Raw genomic sequence first — 15,593 nt, 5'->3', positions numbered from 1 at the left:
TTAATTTGCATTTCTTTGGTCTGAGCTCTACCCTGATTCACTGAGCTTGAGCACAACCTCAGTTCCCTAAAGGAAGCCCAGGTGGCACAGTGGTAAAGAGCCTGCCTGCAATGCAGGAGACTTGCAGGACATTTCCAGGAGTCACAGGTTCAATCCCTTGGTCAGGAAGATCCCCTGGAGTAGGCGATGGCAATCTGCTCTAGTATTATTGCCTGGAAAACGTCCATGCACAGAGGAGCCTGGCAGACAGCAGTCCATGGGGTCACAAAGAGTCAGAAACAACTGAGCATGCACACATCAATGCATTGATGGCCTAAGTGGGCCTTTTACATATTAAGGATTTTTTTTAAGGATATTTATTGCAATAGTTTGTCTGTGATAAATTACAGAAATATTTTCCCAACTTGCCATTAATCTCCCAGTTTTGTTCATATTCCTAAACTCTTCATGTTTATGTAGCACAACTACTGATATTTTCTGTCGTAATTTCTTCCACACCTTCCCTGCTGTTCAGACATTAGTTAGGTATTCATTTATATTCTCTTCTCCTGTATGTTTGATTTTGTTATACACAATGCTTTAATCCTCTTGGGCTGTGTTTTGATGTACAGAAAGAAGGTGCGTTGCCACTTTAATTATTTTTCCCAAATAGCTAATTAAACTCTCCCAGTTTGATTTATGTAAATAACCTTTCCTTTCCCGTCTGAATTCATGACTGCTCTAACTCTGGGCTGTGAAGCACGGGGTTAAGTGTGTGGGCTCCAGCGCCAGGCGGCCTGAGTTTGCATCTAGCTTACTAATCACGTCTCCTTGGACAGCTTACTGCACATCCCGGCGCCTCGGGTTCCTCCGCTCTGCCGCGGGTGTACCGATCAAAGGCCTGCGTCAAAGGGTTGTTGGACCGTCAACACTGCTCAGGCACATGTGACGATCTTTCATCATGTTTGTAATGTTTTCCCGGGTCCGGGTGTCAGGTGTTCTGTCATTCCGCTCTTTTAGATGTTCTAATAATTACAATAGAAAAGTCCTCCAGTGTCTCTCCTGTTATGCTCACAATTTTCTTAGCTCTCGTCGCCTATTTCATTTTTGGAAATAAATGATCTGCCTTGTATTTATTAGGCCTGGTCTTCCGATTACATCTCAAGGGAGTTTGGGGAAAAGGCACTGCTTGATTGGACTGGAGGAAGGAGGACTAGCTGAGGTCTGGCGGTTAGGAGAGCAGAGCCCTGAGGAGCTTGAAGGGCGGTGGGAAGAGGAAAGATAGGCAGCGAAGAAGAGGAGACGGAGGACGAGAGCGAAGGACAAAGGGCAGATAGAGCAGGACTAACAAGGCGGGCCGGGCTCGGACCCGAGCTTGGAGGTGTGAGAAGGTTCCGGGCATCCTGCGGTTTCTCCTGGTAAGCCGAAAGGGCCTCAACCTCTGCACTTCCGGGTCAGAGGGCCTCAAACTCTGCACTTCCGGGTGTGGGCTGAAGACTGTGACCAAATCAATCGTCACACCAACCTGAAGAGGAAGACCGGTTGGATTTCAGAGCACGAGGACCAGTCTGGAATGACCATGGGTGTTGGAGCCCATGGTGGGGACTGCAGAGGTTGGCAGGGTCCAGATGTAGCTACAGCAGCATAAAGGTGTGAGTTGAGGGAGCTATATATCAGCAGGGGGTATAGCTCAGGGGTAGAGCATTTGACTGCAGATCAAGAGGTCCCCGGTTCAAATCCGGGTGCCCCCTTCTGGTGTTCCATTTTGGAGTTTCCAGGCTCTAGCAAGCCTGGTGTCATAGTCGACCTTCCCTGGGTCCCTGTAACTCTCCCTGTAGTTCAAGCAACCCCTCCACCCTGAAAACACCCGCCGACTCTTTCCCATCAGAAAAGAGATTCCTTCCTGTCTTTGCATTGTCCTTTCATCCCCACTGGAGACCTGAAAGATCAGGATTTGGAGATGACAGGCAAACCAATCTGTTCAGCCCACCAGCCAGGTTGTTTTTGCCAAGGCCAAGGTCTACACCAGCCCTCCCTCCAGAAACAGAATGTAAGCTACATATCTGAATTTACATTTACTAGAAGCCACCTTAAATATTTAAAGTAAAAAAGGGAAGATGGGTGAAGGGGGTCAAAAGGTACAGATTTAGATAAATAAGTCCTGGGGTGTGATGTACAGCCTGGTGACTGTAGTCACTATATTAACAATATTTTATTGTATATTTGAAAGTTGCTAAGAGAGTAGATCTTGAAAGTTCTCATCACAAGGAGGGAAATTAACTATATGAGGTGACTGATGTTAACTAGACTTATTGTGGTGATCATTTGTCAGTATATACATGTATCAAATCATGTTGTACACCTTTGACATGACATTGTATGTCAATTACATCTCATTAAAACTGGGGGAAATGTTTTTATAAAAGTAAAGTAAAACAACATCAGCAAAACTAATTTCCTTTTGTGGAGGGGACATGCTCTGCAACTTGTGAGATCTTCATTCCCCAACCAGGGAGCAAACCCCTGCACTCTGAAAGTGCAGAGTCCTAATCACTGGGCCACCAAGGAATGCCCCAGACCTCCACATTTTAAAAGGCAGTATATCCAAAACATTATCATTTCAGCATATGACCAATATAAAAATTTATAAATGAGGTAAATCTTTGAAATCTGGCTGCAATGTCCTCTTAAGGTACCTGCTCATCTGGACCAGCCACCTGTGGACTGGGGACAGCTCTGCAGCACGGGAAACCTCACTGGCTTCTTGCAGTTTTCAAGGAAACGGGGAGCCGGGTGCTGGTCAGGGTCCCAGGAGGCTTCTCTTGCTCCCCAGGGTGTGATGGATGGAAAGAGCCCCAGGGAGGAGCCATTGCCCCACCTTCCTCATCATCACGAGGGAAGTTAGCCAGGAGCAGGGAGGGCTGCTCCCCACAGGACAGATGTAAGACTGGGGTCCAAGGCAGCTCTGGGGAGACGCAGGAGACCCACAGGTTTCCAAGTCCCTGGACAGCCTCTTTCAATTGTCTTTTTTCTGCAGACCAAGTATGTTTAATGAAAATACTTCTGATTCAGGTGCTGGAGTAACTGGTAAGTTCAGAGCAAAGTAGGCTAATTGAAAAGTATTCTCAGAGACTTCCCTGGTAGTCCTATGGTTAAGATGCTGTGCTCCCAATGTGTGGGTCACAGGTTCAATCCTTGGCTGGGGAGTCGTAACCAGGCATGCTACATGGTGTATAGTCAAAACACAAAAGAAAAAATTTTTAAATATTAAGAAGCACTTTTAAAAGTACCCAGTTGCAATTTTCTTATATTGCAATATATACACATTTTAGCCACAAAATTTTCACAGGTCTTGTCTTTTTGCTTCCCTTCAAAGTACATTTCTTTAATTTTTTAAATTAATGGCCACATCATGTGGCATGTGGGATCTTATTTCCCAAACCAGGGATTGAAACTTCGTCCCCTGCATTGGAAGCACAGAGATTCTTAACCACTGAACAGCCAGGCAAGTCCCTCAAAGTACATTTCTTCCACAGAAATATTTGTAATACAAAGCTCTTGAAATGAGTATGATTCTCCAGAATATTTCACCAAATTTAGATGTTGTAAAGTTCCAAGCTTTGAAAATTTCATTCCCTTCAGGTACAGAATGTAAATTTATTCAATTGAAATGAAGAACTTCAGCCAAAGATTCTTTTGAGACTTTGCAAGCGCAATTTTAGAAATTGAGAATTAAATCTTATACACCATGTGAACTTTCATTGTTTAATGTGTTCAGTTTCTCTCTTGCTTTTGCAAGAATACATTTCAATGTCTTTCTGTTTGCAAATTTTATTTTCATTTATTGCAACTCTCTAAAGGTTTCAAAAGCTGAAGTTTGGGGGCACACCATTTGTTGAAAACTTTGATTAAAGACTTCCAACAGGTTTGTGTAACTGTAATGTGTTAGTTGCCTAGTCGTGTCTGACTCTTTGGGACCCCATGGACTGTAGCCCACCAGGTTCCTCTGTCCATGGGATTCTCCAGATAGGAATACTAGAGTGGGTCGCCATTCCCTTCTCCAGGGGATCTTCCTGACCCAGGGATCAAACCTGGATCTCCTGCATCACAGGCAGATTCTTTACCATCTGAGCCACCAGTGAAGGTTTGTGCAAAACACAACAATTCTGGGTGCATATATTTGCAAAAAAAAAAAAAAAGTTTAATACCAATACCATTGCGGGACACTTGGGTTAATTCACAAAGTAGTTCTTCAAAGGCTCAGACATTTCTAAATTCTTAGTGCTATTGGGGACGGGTGTGTCTGAGATACTGACTGTAGGATACCTACAATACAGGTCTGTTCAGTAGCTATTTGTACTTTCTCACACTTACTGCTGGGTTTCTCAGGTGGCGCTAATGGTAAAGAACCCACTTGCCGTGCAGGAGACATAAGAGATTCAGGCTTAAGTTTGATCCCTGGGTTGGGAAGATCCCTTGGAGGAGGAAATGGCAACCCACTCCAGTATCTTTGCCTGGAGAATCCCATAGACGGAGGAGCCTATTGGGCTACAGTTCATGGGGTCGCAAAGAGTCAGACACCACTGAAGTGACTTAGCACGCACACCCACATGCAGCCATCATGAAATCTTTTCTTGTATTAAATCAGCCCTGTCACAAAAACAATTTAGTTTTTTTAAAAAACTTAAAAACAATTCAGCTTTTATATGAATTGGTAGACTATCACAGCCCATTTAGATCCACTTGTGAATTATGTGTGCACCACCGTGCCCACAACATTTCTGCTTCATTTGCTTAGAACTTACTGACAGCATCCCTGCTAAGAACATTGTTTACATTAAAATCTTGGGCTTCAAAACTTGCGTTTTTGTATTATTATAGCAAGAACAAAGTTCTATCTTCTATTGAATTCACTCCCCCCGTTTTTTTTGTCTTTTCCTGACGGACTAGGGATAGAACCTGGGCCCCCAGCATTGGTGGGGAGCAGAGTCTTAACCACTGGACCACCAAGGAAGTCCTCCTGAACTCTTAAGTGGAGTTTGTAACAGCCTTCACAATGTCAGGTGTTTCACCGTGGACAAAATGAACTTCCGAAGCTTCACTTTGATTCCATGAACTGGATGCTGGGACAACAGACCCAAAAGCAGGACTGTCCCCAGGGACAGACTTAAGCGGCCCCATCTAACAAGACTGATGTAGTTCTTCAGGTTACCAGCTCGTGTTCCCTGGGATGCGGGTGCTCCTCAGAAGGGCTCCTCTCGCTGGGTGATGGAGAGGTTGGAAGAGGGATGGGATTCATGAAAGAGAGGGAGGCTTGACAAGATTCTGGAGCAGAAGTCAAGTCTGGGGCCTGGTCCTGACACTGTGGGCAGCCTGAACGTACCCGGGCATGAAAGGGACAACAGACTAGTGCTTCTCGGTGGTTCGAGTTTCCCTACGATTCTTTCAAAGTTTCTATTCATATTTTAATAACAGTCTTAACTCTCTCGATATAGGCACACGGTGGCTGGTTTGCAGGGCCATTTTATAGTCAGAGCCCAGTGTGATGCATGTACTCAAGTTTCTGATCATGTCGTCAACATGCGCTAAGTCGCTCAGTCGTGTCCGACTCTTTGTGGCCCCATGGACTGTAGCCCCCAGACTCCTCTGACCATGGGATTCTCCAGGCAAGAACACTGGAGTGGGCTGCCATGCCCTGTACCATGCTGTGCTGTATCACTGATGGATGACCAAAGATCAGAGGCCGACTTTGAAAGCAGCTGTTGTGCCCCTTCCCTCTTTGCCCATTTCTGTCCGCCTCTAACTTTTTTTTTTAAGAATTATTTATTTTTTTGCCCACAGCATGCAGAATCTTGGTTCCTGACCAGGAATTGAACCTGTGTCCCCTGAAATGGGCGCATGATTCTTAACCACTGGACCACCAGGGAAGTCCTTGACTGCTTAACCTTGAAAGAACCTCCTCGTCGGAATAAGATCACTAGGCAGTTGAACCTCGCTCTTGACTTGTGTTCTCCATGCCTTGCCTAACCTGTCGATTCTTTTCCTAGATTAAAAGAAGAATTAAAAGACAACTAGTCCTCCACCCCCACGACTCCCTTAGCAATCCTGCAGGCAGATCAGACGGGCAGGATAACACCTGGAGAGAGAGTTACACACGACGGAGAAGGACACGCAACCCAACCTCCTGCCTCCATGATTCACTGAGCTTCTTCCCGCTTTTTTCCCCTTTACAAACTGTCAGGGCTGAGCAGACAGTTCGGAGCTGGCCTCCAGACATGAGTCCACCTTCTCATGAATCCACCAGACTGCCAGCTTTTCTGATTAAAACATACTTCCTTTCTACTTGCCTCTCGATAATTGACTTTTGAGCAGTGAGCAGCCAACCCTGAGTTTGGTAACAGCTTTTAGTCTATGAGAAATGAGCCTTGAGAGTCAGAGGGCATGTTAATAGAGGCAGTTAGCAGAGGAGCTGGGGGACCCCTGGGTCTCTAGGCATGAGCAGCTTCACAAGCACATTGCAAAGAGCCTCTTCTAGCAAAATGATTTCATCTGCTATTCAAATTGCAGTTAACTTGAGTGTTACTGGGTTTGTGATTTTGTTTGTATTGATCTTCTAAAATTGTTTTGTCTTAAAAGTGTTGAGTGTGAAGCATTTATATCTAGTTGTGTGTACACATGTATGTACAGATATAAGCAGTACAATAAATGAAAATTAAGCTAACCCTGGGGTACTAAGAGAAAATGTTCCCTTTCAAAGGTGTACATGCAACAAGAAACCAGTAAAATGGTTATGTGGTGGCTGGAAGACTGGGATGGAATGGAGTCTTGATTCTTCTCTGGATGCTATTTTGTACCTTTTATTTTTTATTCATTATTCTTATTATTTGGCTGTGTGGCATGCAGGATCTTAGTTCCCCATCCAGGGATCAAACCCATGCCCTCTGTAGTGGAAACATGGAGTCTTACCCACTGGGCCAGGGAATCTCCTATTTCATACATTTTCAATTCTGTGCCATGTGAAAGTGTTACTTGTAAAGAAGGTAATTCATTCAGAAATTTAGGAAACTTCAGTTCAAGCAATCTGACTTCCAGAAGCCCCTGGTGAGTTCTTTCAAGGCACTGGTTAGGTCTGTTCCCTAAAACTCTGTTATAAAATGGAGAGTGTTTGCTGGGTTCACAGGGCAGGGAGGAGGCTCAGCCCCGAAGCACCAAGGCCCTGAAATTCACCCTCCAGGGCAGCTGAGCTGAGGCAGCATATAGTGGTGGTCCTTAAACTCTTAACTCTGTTACTTAGAAAAAGTGAAAGACACATTCAGTTGTGTCCGACTATTTGCAACCCCGTGGACTATACAGTCCATGGAATTCTCCAGGCCAGAATACAGGAGTGGGTAGCCTTTCCCTTCTCCAGGGGATCTTCCCAACCCAGGGATTGAACCCAGGTCTCCCGCGCTGCAGGAGGATTCTTTACCAGCTGAGCTTAAGCTTTGTGATTTGGGGCGTGTGTGTGAAGTTGCTGCTTTCATGTCCCAGTCTTTGTGACCCTGTGGACTGTAGCCCGCCGGGCTCCTCTGTCCATGGGATTCTCCAGACAAGTTGCTTCAGTTCTTTGTGTCATTGTTACTATAAAGAAGGTGGTGGTGGAGATGGCACTCACCACCACGATAATTTTTAAAATTATATATGGTAAAAAAATAAAAAAATTATATACAATGTATGAAAATTTAGAACAGTTTATCTAGCACATTATAAATGCTCAGTAAACATCAGATCTTAAAATTATTATAGCTGTCACAGGTGTCTCACCAAAGTGAGAAGTTCTGGGCAGAGAGGGTAAGTTTTCTGGTAGGGGGTATAGCTCAGGGGCAGAGCATTTGACTGCAGATCAAGAGGTCCCCGGTTCAAATCCGGGTGCCCCCTGTAATTATCCCAAATTTCCCTTTGCTGGACCTTGTTGTAGCAGCAACGCTGAGGAAGCTTTCCTTCATTATTGCCTGGAATTATTCACCCCCGCACCCCCACCCTTCATCCTTACTTGGGGCTATATTCCCCATAGCACTGGGGGCTGGTTGGAGTCCTAGAAAGAGAAATGTTCCCAGGTAAGCAATGCCATGATTTACACAAAATTAAATTAGATGAGAAAAGCAAGATGCAACAGCACAGGATTGTTATGCTATCATTTGTGTTTATAAATGCAGCCAAGGAGAGAGTGCATTCCTTACTGACATGTGCAGACTATCTGGAAGAGAACATAAAAAACTGTTAACACAGGTTCCCCAGGGATGCTTGTAGAGAGTCTTGTTAGATGAGAGAGGGAGAATTTTCACTGCGTACTTTTTTTCTTCATTTTAATCTTTAAATGTATTCTTAAGATTTTTTTTTTCAGTTTCACATTCTCAGCAAAATTGAGAAGAATGTACAGATTTCCCACATATCCCCTGCCCCTACATATGGATAACCTCTCGCATTATCAACATCCCCCACCAGAACAGGACATTTGTTACAGTGGATGAACACAGTGACACATAGTCACCAAGCCTACCGTTTACATCAGGGTTCACTCTTGGTGGTGTACATTCTGTGGGTTTGGAAAGACGTGTCCATCATTATGGGCTTCCCAGGTAGCACAGTGGCAAAGAATCCGCCTGCCAATGCAGGAGATTCAAGAGATTCGGGTTTGATCCTTGGGTTGGGAAGAGCTCCTGGAGAAGGAAATGGCAGCCTACTCCAGTATTCTTGCCTGGAGAATCCCATGGACAGAGGAGCCTGGGGGCTACAGTCCATGGGGTCGCAGAGCCAGACAGGACTGAGCCCTCTGAGAACACACACACATGCATCATTACACTGTAACACAGTGTTTTCACTGCCCTGAAAACCCTCTGTGCTCCACCTGTATATCTCTCTATCCTTGCAAATCCCTGGCAACTGCTCATCTTTTTACTGTCTCCATAGTTTTGCCTTTTCCTGAATGTTGTACAGTATTACTGTGGCCTTTCAGATGGGCTTCCTTTACTTAGTAATATGCATGAAAGTTCCCTCCAGGTCTTTCCTTGGCTTGAGAACTCATTTCTTTTTTAGTGTTGAAGGCTATTCCATTGTCCTATGGACCACAATTCATTTATCCATTCAATAAGGACTTTTTAACTACTGAAGGACTTTTGGTTGCTTCCAGCTGCATGCGTTTTCATATCTTTTGAACATTGTAGCATATGAGTTCTGTGAGTTCATATTTATCTTTTTAAGATACAATTTAATATTTTAAAATAATCAAATTAAATGAGATCTCATCCAGTAAGATTGGTGAGGAATCCAGCATGGGTAGTTTGAACATCCTCCCCCTTTCTGATGTGTTTTGCCAGAATCCAGAGTCTGTGCAGAGGTCCACTCCGAGCCCAGGTGTGCTCATTTTGAGTCAAGCAGTACCTCCAGGGCCACACTCCTTCAGGGCTGAGCCCAGGACCTTTGCCAGGGCCCTTCCTGGTTCTGCAGGAATTCTTCCTAAAGACTCTGTGTGCTGTTAGAAGTCAGCCTCCTCCAATGGTCCTTTCCCATCTTGGGAGGCTCCAACCAGCCGTTCGCCAGTGAGTCCCACCTCCCTGCACCGTAATCAAGCCTTTGAGCCTTTCCACCTTGCACACAAATCACTCTCCACAACTGGCCTTGATTTCTATTTAAAGTCTTCTCTTTGGGATTTCCCCAGTGGTCCAGTGGTTAAGACTCTACCCTTCCAACACAGGGGCAGGGGGTTCAATCCCTGGTGGGGAGAGTAAGATCCCACATGTGGCATGGCTTAAAAATATTTAAGAAAAAAATTTTTTTTTAGTAAAAGGATTTAAAGGCTTTCCCAGGGCAGCCCACCCAGTCTGGCAATTTCATTTGGTCTCCTCACACAAGAAGACACATACACATAGGTCCACACTCACAACAATACAAGGAAATGCTCAAAGACTACTGGAGGCCTCTCTGTCAGATCCGGAGATGGCTAAGGAGTCAATTCAGTATTCTGAAAACTCATAAATTAAAGGGAAGAATCAAGCATTTGTTCTACCTCTTCTATATGAACTATATTTCAACAGAACTAATGAGTTAATTAAAAAAAAAAAAAAAAAGGCTTCTTTACAAAAGAATTTAAGCTAACAAAGGTAGAGGATTTGAATAGAACCATTCACATCTCCTAAGGAGGTGATGGTCATAAGCCAGTATCCCCAAAGCCTGCCAAAATGATGAGATGAATGTTTGATGGGGGAATTTAAAATGAGGTTAACAACACCTCAACACACCAGTTAATCTTTTTCTTTTTTTTAAGAGTTTTTGGGTTTTCGGGGGGTGGGGTGGGGAGGGTTATTCCACTAAGATTCCCCTCTGGATCTTAGTTCCCCTTGAACAAGTCACTGTGGTTTCTGGCTCCTGAGCAGCCTCAGTGGTATCACCAGCAGCACAGGCGAGGTGACAGATGGGTGACACCTGGGGGAACTTCAGCGCTGCTGCTGTAGGCCAGGTGGGCCCTGTCCTCCAGGGTTCCCCCCAAGGCTCATCTCACCCAGAGATTGGGGGGAAGTGCTTACCTCCAACTTCTAGAATGCCCCACTTTTCTTTATATTCAGGATGATGATATCCCTAAAACTTGAAGATAATATCACCCCTGGAAAGGCAAAGTAGAGTCAGCAGGCAATGGTGGGACTGGCCGTCAGCAGGGCTGCCCCCAGAGGTCTGCCTATAAGAAGGGGGCCCAGAGTAACTTTTACAGACTGGGTTTGTCACGAAGTGACCTTTGCCTTGATCAGCGGGTATCACAACCTGACGGCCCAACCCAGTGGGTGATGAGCTGTTATCTCCCAAATATTCTAGAAGAAAATCAAGTAGTAAGGAATCAGCTGATGTTTTACCTAGCACTGCCAGGCAGATACCCAATTCAGTCTGTGTTTTAGAGAGAATTCTTTCAATATGGTCATCAGCTTTAGTTCTGGAGTTAGACTATCTGGGTTACTGAATTCCTCTAAACTTTTATTTCTTTATCTGTAAATCAGGGATAATAATTACAGTAAGTCCCCTGCGTATGAACGAGTGAGTTCTGTTCTGACAGCATGTTTGCAAGTCCAATTTGTTCATAAGTCCAATAAATCTAGCCTAGGTACCCAACTAACACAATTGGCTATGTAGTACTGTATTCTAATAGGTTTATAATACTTTTCACATAAGTAATACATAACAAACAAACACACAAAAGCACCATTTTTAATCTTATAGTACAATTCTTTGAAAAGTACAGTAGTCCAGGACAATAGCTGGCATACGGGGGCTGGCATTGAGTGAACAGGCAAGAAGAGTGACTGGAGGAGGAAGAAGAGGCGGGAGATGGTGGAGCTGAAGGATCGTCTGCAGTGTCATCCGCAGCTGATGTGATTGGACAGGACAGTGCAGGTTCACATCTTTGAAAGCTTGCAACGTGAAGGTTCTCGAGTAGAGGACTTACTGTATACCTATGTCATGCGGTTGGCTCGAAGGCAAAAGGTGATGACTCATGGAAAACGTTTAGTACCATGTCCTCCTAGGAAGACCCAGAGCCATCTGGGTCTTGTAAGAGTCATCTTGGAAGAATGGAGAGTAACGGGGTCATGGAGGGGAGATGGAGAGCTCAGTTAGGAAGTAGGGTCTTAAAAGAGCTCGTAAGCCAGGTTTCTTGTCTTTGAAGGCTGCTCTCTCCACCCCACCCCCAACCCGCACCCCATCCCGCCCCAACCCAACTGGGTAAATCTTATGTCTTTAACAACACAAGGAAGGGATGACCGTGTGGAAGGCAAGTTGTCAGTGCTCAGTTTTCAAATGCCAACAGTGTGGGTGCTGGGGGATTAGGGGAATAAAGATCGGCACCCACTCTGTGCCTGCGGAAGCTGGGGGAGGTTGCCTGGGTGTGGCCGGGAGAGCCAGGGAACCCGGGAGGAGATGCAGAGAGGACCAGGGTGGGATCAGAAGGTCACAGCGTGGTCCAGACGATGTGCAGGACCAGATCCCACCTACCCCCAGCACTGTGGTACTGGGAAAGCCCTTTCATAACTTAGGTGTGATGCGAGATGGGGTGGGTGATGCTTGGGGGAGTCCTGAGATTGACTCATTAAATTTCTGCCGCTGGGTAGAACAGGGCACAAAATCGAGATCGAGTTGTTTTTGCAGAAAAACAGTTTTCTCCATCCCTCAATCCGTGGATTATGATATATCAACAATGAGCAGATCACAGAGCTGAGACACTAGGTGGGGGAGAGGGAGGCCCGTGGTCGAGGCCGGATGGCAGGATGCAGGGATCCAGGAAAGATGCCTGCGCACACGCTGACGTTCGCAGTTTAGTGCCGGAGCATTCTGGCCTCTAAAGAAGGAACGGTACTTTGGAACAGGAATAATGCATAATCATTTTCCGTGGCCCGAGAAACACTCAAGAGCATTCAATTCCCTTTTGCTCTGATTGCAGCCTCAGGAAGCAACCCTCAAATAGCTAATTTGGTTTCCGGGGTAACCTCCAGGGCATTCTGGCTTACTGTGCATCGAGCCTTTAGAGCCTGATTAAGGAGGTCGTGTGAGCCGGTCCAAGGGGTCTGACGCTGCAGGTCTGGGAGCCGAGCTCCAGACCTGATGACCGCACCGAGATGCTGCCAGGTTCGGACTCCAGCCCGGGGCAGAGTGCACGTCGGAACCCGGCAGGACCTGGGGGTTGGGAGGTGAAGGGCAGGGCACAGGGGAACCCCTGGGATTGGCGCCTGCTGATGGGCTGTAAGCCACAGCACCAGCCAGCTCCTCCAGGCCCTGCGACGGCCTCTTAGGAATTCACCCTGGGGAAATCATTTGAGAAGTGGGCCAAGATGTATGTGCGTGTTCATCCAGTGTTTTATAAATCTGGAAAAAATCACCCACTTATCAACACTCTTAGCCTCTTTTTTAATCCCCCCAAGAAGGGCAGACTGCCTTGCAGTGCCTCATTGGATGTGTATGGAGTCTTGGAGCCTTGACAAGTCTACGTTCTCCTACAAATGGATCTGGAGAGTCTGTTTGGAGGTTCAACAGGGGCGCAGCTACTCCCATACCCTTGACCAAAGAACCACCCACCTCTATGTGTGTGCTAAGTCACTTCAGTCATGTCCAACTCTTTACAACCCCATGAACTGTAGCCCACCAGGCTTCTCTGTCCATGGGGATTCTCCAGGCAAGAATACTGGAGTGGGTTGCCATGTCCTCCTCCAGGGGATCTTCCTGACCCAGGGATCGAACCCACGTCTCATGTCTCCTGAATTAGCAGACAGTTTCTTTACCAGTGAGCTACCTGGGAAGCCCTTGAAGGGTAATTTCACTTCAGAATAATCTCAATGAAAGAGCAGAAAATCTTATCCAATTGGATAGCACAACATAACCAAGAAAAACACAAACAGAAATGCAATGATGTCTTAATCCTAGAGACTGCGTAGCTGTACCTCAGGGGCTGTCTGAGTTCTAGAAGAAGCAGGCCGGAGCCACGTCCCAGGCCCTGGACCTGTGCTGACCTCTGGGTCCATCCCTGCCCACTCTTCTCTGCCCCCTGGAAAGTTGGGGCTGCAGCTTTCTTGGCCAGGTGCCTCTCCTGAAGTAAACCAAGACCGTGACAGCCTCCTATAGGTCCCAGGCCTTGATCCCCGGGAAAGGAAACCGAACCAGAGAGTGGGAGATGGAGAAAAAGAAAAGAGAAACGAAGCATCTTAGACATTAAGGGGCTGGGTGGAGTTCCTCTTGCACTCAGTATTTTGATAATAGTGAGGGAGCGGGTGAGAAGGGCTCTGGGAGGACGGATGTTTGGTGGGCATAGATGTGGAGACTCTGAGGAAGGGGGGCAGTTCTGACAGGTGTGGAGGTGGGCACCCAGAGAAGCAGCTCAGGTAACTCCCTAGGGAGACACACAATGGTGAGAGTGAAGCTTGGGAAAGGCTGCAGTTATGGAATTGTTTTATGATAGCCATGTGGGTGACTGGGGGTATAGCTCAGGGGTAGAGCATTTGACTGCAGATCAAGAGGTCCCTGGTTCAAATCCAGGTGCTCCCTGCCTCTTGGTTTTTTTCCTTTTTTTTTTTTTCATAACTCCAGTGGAAGTTGTACCTCCTACTTTTACAGGGGCCCACCTTCTTATGCATTTAGCCTCAAGGAATCTAAATTTCCAACAAGTCGTAAAGTCTTCAGTGTTCCTCCTGTGACATTTCTCATGTGCTGTGTTTTCGCCTCCTCAGCCACATTGATTTCCTGGAGGCATAGAGGAAGTCTGCCCGAAGCTTTCTCTGTGTTTCCCTTGTGTCTAATTATTACCATCCTGATTTTATTTGTTTATCCCAAGCTAGCTTCAAAAAATAGGATCTGAGGCAGCTTGCAATAAAAGATACAATAAAAGTCCACCAATGGAACAAGTATAAAAAGGCAAGCACTGACTTGTATGAGGTCATCAAAATCATAGAGACAGAAAGGAGACTGGTGGGTACCAGGGGCCAGCGAAGGTGGGGATGGCCAGCTATCGATTTGTGGGGACAGAGGTATAGTTTGGCAAATGAAAAAGTTCTGGACAGTGGTGATGACTGTACAACATAAATGTACTTAATACCACTGACTCATAATCCTGAGTCACTCAGTCGTGTCCAACTCTTTGCGACCCCATGGACTGTAGCCCGCCAGGTTCCTCTGTCCATGAGATTCTCCTCATCTCATGACTGTAGCCCACCAGGTTCCTCCGTCCATGAGATTCTCCCGGCAAGAATACTGGAGTGGGGTGCCATTCCCTTCTCCAGGGGATCTCCCCAACCCAGGGATCAAAACTGGGTCTCCTACAATTACAGGCAGATTCTTTACCACTGTGCCACCTGGGAAGTCCTTACTTAAACATTTGGTTAAGATGATAAGTTTTATGCTACATGTATTTTGCCACAATTTTTAAAAATTGAAGGGAATAAATAAGGCAGTATCTCTGAGTTTTTGGGAATTAAACAGAAGTGAGAACATACCAATTCATCAGCAGAGCAAAATATTTTATTAGCTCCTAAAAACACCAGGCATTCATATGATAGGTCTTTATAGACAGAAGGTTGGTGAGATAATGGTTATTTCCAGGGCAGCCAAGTACAGTCACATAGGTTGTATATTGCACAACTCCCCCAGTCACATTGTCCCTGGAGTTATGCAACATACAGACCCTAGGTATTGGCCATAGTTTATCCTCTTTACAAAAAAAAAAAAGCATAAGCTGTATTCCACACACATATATGTATATATATGTGTGTATAAATATATGTGTCGTGTGTAGGAGGCAGACTTACTAGTTAACTACCCAAAATACATTATTCCCTCTTAGAAATAGAACTCTGATTTTATACTAAGTGGTTATGTTTCCAGCTAAAAGATCACATTTTCTGGCCTCTCTTTGGCTAGGACAGGGAAATGAAGAATAAGAAGCAGTCAGCAGACAAGGTTTCTGAGAAAGCTTTAAAGAAGAACAAACATGTCCTCTTCAGGGCCTTAACTCATGCTTCCTACTTGGAGCACAGATGTGATGGCTGGAATGCCAGCTGCCAACTTGGACCATGAGTCAAGCTTGAGAACAGGACCCAGATTTAAAAGAA

At 45.7% G+C, this 15,593-nt stretch overlaps 1 long non-coding RNA gene and 3 other non-coding genes across 4 annotated transcripts; all 4 read left to right on the top strand.

The window, feature by feature from the left end:
- The first annotated feature begins 1,491 nt into the window (after positions 1-1,491).
- On the top strand, positions 1,492-6,219 carry LOC122438029. Its single transcript, XR_006268428.1, has 3 exons — positions 1,492-1,629; positions 3,017-3,066; positions 6,027-6,219. It is a non-coding gene; the product is annotated as an uncharacterized LOC122438029 (long non-coding RNA).
- TRNAC-GCA lies at positions 1,659-1,730 on the top strand. Its single transcript has one exon. It is a non-coding gene; the product is annotated as a tRNA-Cys (tRNA).
- Positions 6,220-7,824: 1,605 nt separating the features above from the next.
- On the top strand, positions 7,825-7,896 carry TRNAC-GCA. The gene has a single exon. It is a non-coding gene; the product is annotated as a tRNA-Cys (tRNA).
- A 6,066-nt stretch (positions 7,897-13,962) lies between these two features.
- Positions 13,963-14,034, top strand: TRNAC-GCA. The gene has a single exon. It is a non-coding gene; the product is annotated as a tRNA-Cys (tRNA).
- Positions 14,035-15,593: the final 1,559 nt, after the last annotated feature.

Source organism: Cervus canadensis, chromosome 3 (genome assembly GCF_019320065.1).
Source record: "Cervus canadensis isolate Bull #8, Minnesota chromosome 3, ASM1932006v1, whole genome shotgun sequence".
Classification (NCBI taxonomy): Eukaryota; Metazoa; Chordata; class Mammalia; order Artiodactyla; family Cervidae; genus Cervus; species Cervus canadensis.
The sequence above is the reverse complement of the archived record's forward strand: the minus strand, read 5'-3'. Positions and strand labels throughout refer to the sequence as shown.